Source organism: Nelusetta ayraudi, unplaced genomic scaffold, assembly GCF_046127955.1.
Source record: "Nelusetta ayraudi isolate G7.1 ecotype Tasmania unplaced genomic scaffold, CSIRO-AGI_Nayr_v1 ptg000016l, whole genome shotgun sequence".
Classification (NCBI taxonomy): domain Eukaryota; kingdom Metazoa; phylum Chordata; class Actinopteri; order Tetraodontiformes; family Monacanthidae; genus Nelusetta; species Nelusetta ayraudi.
In genome coordinates, this window is record NW_027466066.1 from 2,839,046 (window position 1) to 2,848,422 (window position 9,377).

The window sequence follows — 9,377 nt, forward strand, 5'->3', positions numbered from 1 at the left end:
GTTTGGGTGAAATCAGAGCAGAGTCGGAGTACCTAGTGCTCGGCTACTAGTCCAATGGACTAATACTGAGGTACTAGTCGGAGTGTCTAGTACTCAGGCACGGGTCCAGTTAACCAGTACTAGTACACTAGAGTGTCTCGTGCTCCCGTCCTCGTCACTCAGACTTTCATCTTTTCAATGTCTGAACCTGAACTGACACATTTACCCGCTGCAGTTACGTTGTTGCCGTGGTTACGGCCTGTTTACCGCGGTCAGAGCGTCGCGGCTGAAGCCCGCGGAGGGAAGATGTTCTGGGGACGTCGCGTCGAGTCGCCAGCGGGATCTCGGGGATTTTTCTCTTCCACGTCACCGACGAAATCCGTCGAGAACCTGCTGCTTGATTTCGGATCGCTTGTTTCCGAACCGGCAAAAAACGGGAAGCCGTGCTTTGGTTGCCGTTGCACCTAACTGCCTGCGATTTCCCACAGAGCCTTTCTGCGTGAATGTGTCAAGGCTGAGGAGTACTTTCACCAGTGTGTGTGTCTGTGTGTCTGTGTGTGTGTGTGTGTGTGTGTGTGTGTGTGTGTGAGAGAGAGACAGACCTCCCACGCGCTGAGCTCTGATCTGCTCTGTTCCGGTTGGCGTCCTCGTGTCCAACAGCGGACTCCGTGCAGAACCTCTCGTAGAGGAGGGAGCAACGCAGGGCTGAAGGCCGAAAGTGGAGCAGTTAGTGTGTGTGTGTGTGTGTGTGTGTGTGTGTGTGTGTGTGATAGGACGAGTGTGTTGGTCCTCCGAAGGTCTGTCAGCCCAGCTCAGAGCAGCAAGACGGAGGCCCGCAGCTGTTTATCGGATAAAAGATCTCCTAAAGCCCAGGTTTTCATCCAGGAGTCAATAAGAAGCAGGCCGCCCAAGCGTGTCTTCATCAACAAACAAAAAAACTTTGCGAGATCAATCGGGGGATCTGTACTTGCCGCCCCGGCGATTAGAGGAGCGTGTGGTCGGAATCTTTTTTTTTTTTATGGGGGGGGGGGGGGTGACACGCCTGGTTTGGCGGCTCAAAGGCGGCCTTGTCCTCCGCCGATCAGCACCCTCGCAGCTGATGAGCGTCCGGGCCACTTGTATAATCTGCTCATCGCTCCCCCCCCGACCTGACCGTCTGAGTTGGCCTGGATGCTCGTCAAACTCCCGATTTTACCCGCAACCGCCCACTTTAAATCGCGAGGAACCCGGTTCCAGCGCGTTCTACGCAAATCGCATGCAAGTTGTTGCGTTGAGATGACTCGAGCTGTGCAGTCACGTCCTCGTCGGCCTTTTTTTTTGCGTTTGCCTTCCAGTGAGTTGATGAAGCAGGAAAAGCTCAACCAAACAAAAAAAAAAAATCAAGAAAAATCGGACTTTGACGACATTTTGCATTTCCCCCCCGACATATCGCTGTTATGTCTTCGTCTAAGTTGCTGAAACAATTCTAAATCTTCTGATCCACTTCTAGTGAGGTTTGTCTTCTTGAGTGATTTCACTATTGCATAAAAACATTCTGTCTGAAAAAAAACAACAACCAATCACCTCGTTCCACTCATAAATATGTCAAATTTTGTTCAGAAAAAAAAACAAAATACGTCTAATGTTACTCTAGTGGCACCAACCACTTGTTCATGTGTGTGTGTGTGTGTGTGTGATTGTGCACGCGAGTGTGTGAGTGTGGTAGCTACTTGTATATCTCTGCTTGGGTGTTTCCCCACCCAGCAGAGCACATATTTTAGCAACCTTGCATATTATTGCCAAATTTGGTAACTGACATGGCGAGCCATGCTCCGTGCATGCGTGCGTGCGTGCGTGCGTGCGTGTGTGTGTGTGCGTGCACGTGCGTGTGTGTGTGTGACAGAGAGCGAAGACGACAAAGTGTGTGTTCATGAGCTCCCGAGGGTCTAATATTTTTCTGAATGATTACTATCAGGTGGAATGTGTATACGTGCGCGCGCGCTCACGTTGCACAGTGTTATTGTTCGGAGCCGCTCCTGCTTTCTGTGTCACAGCAGCAGCAGCAGCAGCAGCAGCAGCAGGGGAGCGAGGTGAAGCGACGAGGAAGCCGTTTGAAAGTTGGCGGAGAGGTTTCAGCCTCGAAGATATGAGCAGATTCCCTAATTAGGAGAACTTTTGCTGTGATTTGGTGATGATTTTGAGGCTGGCACAGGATGACCTCCAGCCTCAGAACGTGCCTCCCCCCGGGTGGGACGGATGAAAAACAACAGGGCTCTAGGAGGAGGCGGCGCTCTGCTGCGGAAAGTTGCTAATTGTAGTCTCCTCCCAGCCCACCTGGCTTTGTGTCGCCACTTGTTTGAAGTGCGCACTCGTCTGAAGAGGACGCCGCCGCCGTCGCCGCCGCCATCTGGGGCCCCGGACTGAAGGGGAGCGCTGCGCGGCTGAAGGGAACAGATAGCGCCACGCGTCGCTAGCCGTTAGCCGGTTTCGTGTTGCTCGAAGACGCCGGGTTGAATAACTTGCCGCAGGCTTGGTCCTTTTCAGAGGGTCCACTGTGTTCATGAGACAGTGTTCCTCCATGAGTTCATGAGCCAGTGTTCCAGACAGTTCCCTGCTGGTCACTAGCATTGTGTCTGATTTAGCTGTGAGTTACTCACTTTGGCAGTGGCGTCGTAGCTCCCCAAAAGGCTCAGAAGCCTTCCTGGAATGATTTGTGAAACCTCCTCCTCTGTGGAAGATTGGTCTGTGCTTGTATGTTACTGCTAATAACTTCTAGCATGATATTATTTCTGCTCCTCTCAATCATATTATAATTGTAATCGTGTGCCTGTGCGAGCTACTGTTAGCATCCAGTCAAAAGATGCACTTTGTCTGTTAGCAGCCTCACTCACAACTTCCCATTTTGTGCCAAAAAAAATCAAATTAATCTTTTTTTTTTTTTGATCACTGATGAGTTTGTACATATCGGCCCAACGTCCAAGGATGGAAAACACGAGAATGACTGTGAAAAGTGTGATCGCTTTGCTAAAAATGCCCCGGCCTAAAAAAAAGTACCAAAAAAATGAATGCTGCGCTGTAACCACGGATTTGTTCTGCTTCGAGAGACGGCTCAGTTCAGAAGGCCACCAATCAGGAAATGTGCACCAGAAGGGCCGCCGTGCGACCAGTCATCATGTTCCGCCTTCACCAAATGAAATGGGCCTGGAATAGTCCCGGCGAGAAGCGAAGCCGGTTATAATTTCACCGCGTATTAAAAGTAAACCAAACGCCAATTCCTTTTTCTGGCAATTAAACATTTTATAAGAGCCCCTCCTATTGTAATTGAGCTGTGATTTAGTTTTTAATAAAACCGGAGGACTGTTAAATGCATCGCAGGAGAGAAGAGACGTTATTTCCTCCTTTGAGCCGAGGGTGTGAATGTGTGGGGCCACCGGGGGGGGGGGGTGGTGGAAATGGACGGAAGCAACGTGAGCGGAGTGGACATTACGGAACAGGAGGGATTAGGGACGAGGACGTGCTAGCGGACCGCGGGGGGAGGACGGTGCCTGTGGGGTCCGACTGTAAAAAGCCGGCAATCTCTTTCCCGCAGCCCTGAGATTTATTAGCCTGCGGAATCTCTGCGCGTCTTCTTCCGCCGCGAGGGCTAAACCCTGACGCACGGAACGAGTCATTCCTTTATTATTAGGTGTCCGGCGGAGGGATTGATGGCTCCCCCCCCCCCCCCCCCTCTCGCGCGCCTCCGAGCTGGACTTCGGTCCGCCGTGCCGATTTTTACAAAGAGCCCGACGGTTTCTCCCCGCCTGGTCTGAGCAGATGCTAATTGAATCTGGGAGACTAATGAGAGGGGTCGGAGGGATCGCTAGTTGTTTTAAGGCCATCTGGAGTCCTTTTTTTTTTTTTTCTTCTCCTTCTTTTTTTTTGTTGTGTATAGCCTCACTGTCTCGCGCGCGCGCACCTCCTATGCGGCTCTGCGCTCGCAGGTATACACAGAAGTGCTCAGGCATGAAGCGCCCGAGATCTAATGCACCGCAGACACGCATGTGCACGCCATGCGGGCAGGCGAGGGGAAAGAAAGAAAGAAAGAAAGAAAGAAAGAGAGAAAAAAAACGTGGGATCAAAAGGGCGGAGCCAGGCTGGGATCCGTGAGCGGAGGGGAAGAGGCATGAATAACAATAAACCCCGCCGACAACCATATAGGTGGTGAACGGCTCCCCAGAGGTGCCGCCGCTAAAAGATTGCAGGGCCGGATCTTCTAACTGCCGGGTGGCCGATGATGTGGAGGTGGAGGTGGAGGTGGAGGAAGAGGAGGAGGCGGAGGAGGAGGAGGGAAGTTAAAGATGAGGCCTTGAATTAATCCCACCGGGGGCCCCGGCGCCGTGTCGTGGGAGCGCGGCAGCAGCGCTGGATCGGGGTCATTGGTTCCAGCCAATGAAGATCCTCCTGCGTGTTTTACGCTCGGGGACGGAGGCGGCACTCGGGTACGGGCAGGTGTTGTTTTTTCTGTCAGTCCGGCAAACTCTGAGCTTCACGCCCCCTCACAAATCCGAAATTATGAGCGTCGATACTGAAGCGACGCGCAGTCAATTAGATGAGCGAATGGAAAGACGATGGAAGATGGATATGGGAAATACATTAAGACGATGGAAGTCCGATGTGATCGGCCTCCCAATGATATCGGAAAATATCAGTATTGGGCAAAAATATGAAAATATGACTTCTGAATTTTAGCAGTCATGCCAAAGAATGAATTCTTCTTATTTCCTGGTATTACTAGACAGTAAATAAGCTGGCTGCTAACAAAATAGCTTGTTTTTTAACTGACGACATCACGCAGGACATCACAGTACAAATTAGCCATAATGTGTTCATTTCATGGCTGCATGTGTTGGTATCCGTTGATATCGGTACCGGAAAATATAAGTTATTATTATTATCGGGATATCAGATAGCGGTAAAAAAGTCAATATCGGACATCACTAATTAAAACACATTGACATACTGCTTTCATTGAGTAAGGTAGAGCCTGTTGAAGAGGAATGCAGTGATTGGTTGATACCTTTTTTGACTACTTCCTGGCCACTGTCGCTTCCTGCTCGCTCTGGAGGGAGCCGTTGGTTTTGTTGGAGGCCCCTTCGGCTGCCACGTAGCGCCTTGTAAAACGAAAGTTGATTGATCGATCGAGACGAGCCTTATTTTGACCGAAGGTCTCAATCAAGAGTGGAGGCGCCATTAGCTACGCCGCTAACTGAGCAAGCAGCCGCTACGGCGAGAATCAAATTGATTGCAGCCCGGGATAATTACAGAAGGCAGAGTAGTAAACAGCCAGTTTCCTGTTTACTCGCGTGTGTCCCTGTGGGGGGCGAAAGCATCAGATTTTGGCCCGGGAAGAGTCGAGGACGCGGCTTCATTCGGTTAAGTGCCCAACATGTCTGCAGTTGATGTGCGTTCCAGGAAATTATTAAGGGTTTCCCAAGCAGGGACCAATTAGCAATTAGCTTCTTGTATCTACCGCTGTATTGACGACAATAGCTCTTCCCGACCAGTCAGTCAAGACGGTTATAACCTCACTTTGCTAAGCAGCCGGATGTGAGATTTTCCGTGTTTGGGAGTTGATCTGATTCTGAAGAGATTAGCACGATGGTTTGTCAGCGCTCGGCAGCATTCCGCAATCAAAAGTCACTAAACTGAAAAAAAAAAAAAAAAAAAAATGTTTTTGATTGATTTGTTTTGGCTTCACTCTCAACTTGCAGGTGCGCTGCTTGCCTTGCAATGGGCCGCGTTTCAGGCCTTCCTTCTTGAACCAATAGGAAGCCTCGATCCGCCTCTGCCTGGCAGCGAAGCGTCGGACTAACCGCTTCAAACGTTTTGTTTTCTCCGGGCTCGTGTGAGGTCGCGCGCCGGGTCGTGCGCCCCCCCACGAGCGGAAGAAGAGACAAAATCTTTGGTCGGACTTTTAACACGGCGGCGGCGGCGGCGGCGTCTCCTGTCTTCCCGTTGCTCGTGTCGCGGAGTTCATCGCCATCAATCATGCATGAGCTCACCGCTGATCATTATTTCTTAGGCCCGACGTACGTACGTATGTACGCGGCCGCACGTGTTCATCAGCTTTGCCTTTCCTGTGTGCGTGTGTGTGTGTGTGCGTGTGTGTGTGTGTGTGTGTGTGTGTGTGTTGGGGAGAAAAAGAGGACGATGTTGATGGGGTTAGCGGCGTGACAGGCCACTTACAGCTCTTCTCATTACCAGTAGTGGAGTGCCTATGTAAGTGGCTTCTCTGAAACACACACACACACACACACACACACACACACACACGAGGGGCGGGCGGGCGGGCCAGAGAACGAGAGCGAGAGACGGAGGGAAGTGGGGCCGGGCAGAAAGTTGGATATGATGACATTGGCTTTAATCGCGGCGAGGACGGCGTAAAGAGACGGCGCACAAGCGCAAAGTGACAGGAATGGGGGATTTATAAGTGCTGCGGGAAGAGAAAAGGCAGGAGCAGGAGCAGGGAGGGAGGGAGGCGTCGCGTGGAGCCTTGAATAAGCCGATATTTGTAGCCTCATTTCAGACTGTCCCAACCTGCCCCTAAATCTGTCAGCCGCGGCTGAAATACAGTCGGTGCCGGGCTGTAAATTTGGCTCCCCGCGTCGCTTATCGCTGCACCGCCCCACCGCATTTTTTTTTTTTTTTTTTTTGAAATACAGATGGAATTCTGTCCAGTCTCACCGATGTAATGTCTGTGACACAGGCACGGCGTTGTGTTGTGGACGGCACAGTCGCAGTCATGGAGATCGGTGGTCTGGGGACGTCATTTTAATGGCGTCCATGGGAGGATAAAATGCCTCTTTCGTGGACGCCAGGGAAAAAATGTCTTATGTTTCACCAATTGTTCCTCAGCTGTGAGGACCATTGACTGTATATATAGATTGACAGTGTCACTGTGACGTCACCCATCAGTTTGCAACAACCTGCTTCAAAGCCCAGAGATTGGTTTTTACCGTCATTGCCATCTTGAAATTCCGATGAATTGAAATTCCACAACTTAATGAGCATTTCTGCTCATATTTTGACCAAATCAGACAAAGTGGACAGTTAGCCTACGTGCTGATTTTATTTAAAAACACATTTAAACAGTTTGTAACAGTATGAATTTAGGGCTCCTTTCTGTTATGACAGTCAGACAGTTTTTGTCTTTTTGCAACCAACTTTGGCGGTCCCTGCTGGCCAAATGGTGAATTGTACGTTTTTTTGGTACTTCAGCATTGGCCTCCCTTTTTTGAAGCATTCATTCTTTCTATACGGTCAGTTGTATGTGGCATGGTGCTCAGTGTGTTTTTGTGTTCTGACCTGAAATTCACATTCAAAACTTTCCGCAACGACTCATTTCATTTTGTGCTAGCGTGCCGAGTAAACACATTAGACCTGAACATGTTTGCCGATCATCTGTGATGTTTTCGTTTTCCCGAAATGAGGAACGTCCGTTCTTTACTTCTTCTGCCTGATCCACTTGGCACTCTGGCTCTTTGCGGTGTCTCGCGCAGGGAGCTGGTCTGTATGGATGTAACTCTCTTTCTTTATTGGACTTTGGCAGAGGTTTATTTATTTATTTATTTTTTTTAAATCATGCACTGCAGCCCGTGATAAAAAATAAATCCAGAAAAATAAATCCAGATGCGGCTCCATTGCGGGCGGCTTTAAGGGAGAAGCATAAACACAAGCATGGAGTCGGAGAGAGACGGGAGAGTCGGAACTCCGAGGAGGGAAGGAGGCGCGGCCGGAGTTAATTCAGCGGGGAGGAGTGAATCCAGGTTAATTACATTAAGGGTGAGTTGGGGTTTGGTGAGGAGGACGAGGGAGAGAGGGAGTGAGAGAGAAAGAGAGAGAGAGAGAGAGAGAGGAGTAGTAATGGCTTTTGAAGGTTGAGTAACCGGCGTCAGGACAGAGCATCAATCTGTGCCTCGTCTCTTTGGGGCCGTACAGCTCTTTGCCTATTGGTCCGACTGTCTCTCTCTCTCTCCCTCACACACATACACACTCACACACACACACACAATGGTAATGTAGTGTGGAGGCAGCGGGGATGTGTCTCACCCTCCCCCCCCTCGCTCGCCTGCCCAGGGAGGAGAACGCGCTGCCTTCCATTATTCAATCAAAGGCACATTAGGCCTCTCCCGGCGCGCCCGCCGTACATATGTCTCCTCCCGCTGCGAGGCTCCGCCCCCGCAACCCCCAACCCGCCCCCCCAAACGCCAGCCGCCCTTGCCCCCACCCCCCCTCTACCCACTGTAGGGGCCGTCGCTGCGGAAACGCTGTCGCCAGCTGAGTCAGAGCCCAGACGGTCGGCCCAACTTTACGAGCTAAAGGTCGCGGCGGCGAGCTTCGGCCGAGTCTCTTCGTTTGCTCCCCATCAGCGGGGACGCTGTGTGTGTGTGTGTGTGTGTGTGTGTGTGTGTGCGTGCGTGTTTGTGTGTGTGTGTGTGTTTTTGGCTCAAGACAAAAAGACGTCGCGGCCGTGGTTTTGATGGGAGCCGATGCGTCTCGGAACGACGGGACAGTCGTGACCTTTACCTTCAGCGGCAGGAATCCCGGGGAGCGGAGGGGGAGTAGGGTGAGTAGGGGGTGGGGAGTGGGGAGGTTGGGGTGTCACGGCGGAACTTCTGCGACGCAGACCAACCAATTTCCCCCCGGCGCTCCGGAGTCTCGACTCGGACTGCCGGTGAGTGAGGCTCAAAGGTGCGAAAAAAACAAAACAAAAAACATTTTAATATTGAAGGCATCGCGCGTGGCCACAGCAACGCTTCACAAACAATGCAGCCGACGCACCGCAGCGTCATAAATAGAATAGAATGATAAACTGATATTAGTTTTCTCAGCTGAGTGCTTCGAGTCAGGGGTCTCAAACCCAGTTTCCACCAACATTCCACATCAGCATCGTTTTTCTTTTTCCCACTTTGCAAGAGTGTGCAAAGGTGTGTAAATGTGTGTAGTTGTATTCTCGCCTCAACACATTTTTAAACGGCCATTTCTGAGTTTGATCCGTGTTTATTCTTTCTGGTAAAAAAAATATATATATTATTATTATTATTACTCTTTTCAAGTTAAGAACCCGCATCACTCGCATCGTCTTTGTGTATTTACATTTGTGGGTATTTCTCAGCTCTGCTTATTGGACAAAGAATGCTGATGTAGGAGCGCCGGAATTCCTCTCCACGTCTCCAAGTCTCTATTTTTGTTTCATTTATTATCCCCGAACATCATGTTCACCTCCAGATTTGCACATTTATCCCTCTGTTTACAGCCTCCTGTCAAAAATGTAAAATGAGTCATTCTAAATTCAAAGCCCCCACGCTTTTATAAGGAGACCAAAACCAAAGCCATCTCAGAGGAAGGAACAAAAACGTGGCTGCGGGTGAATCCATTCG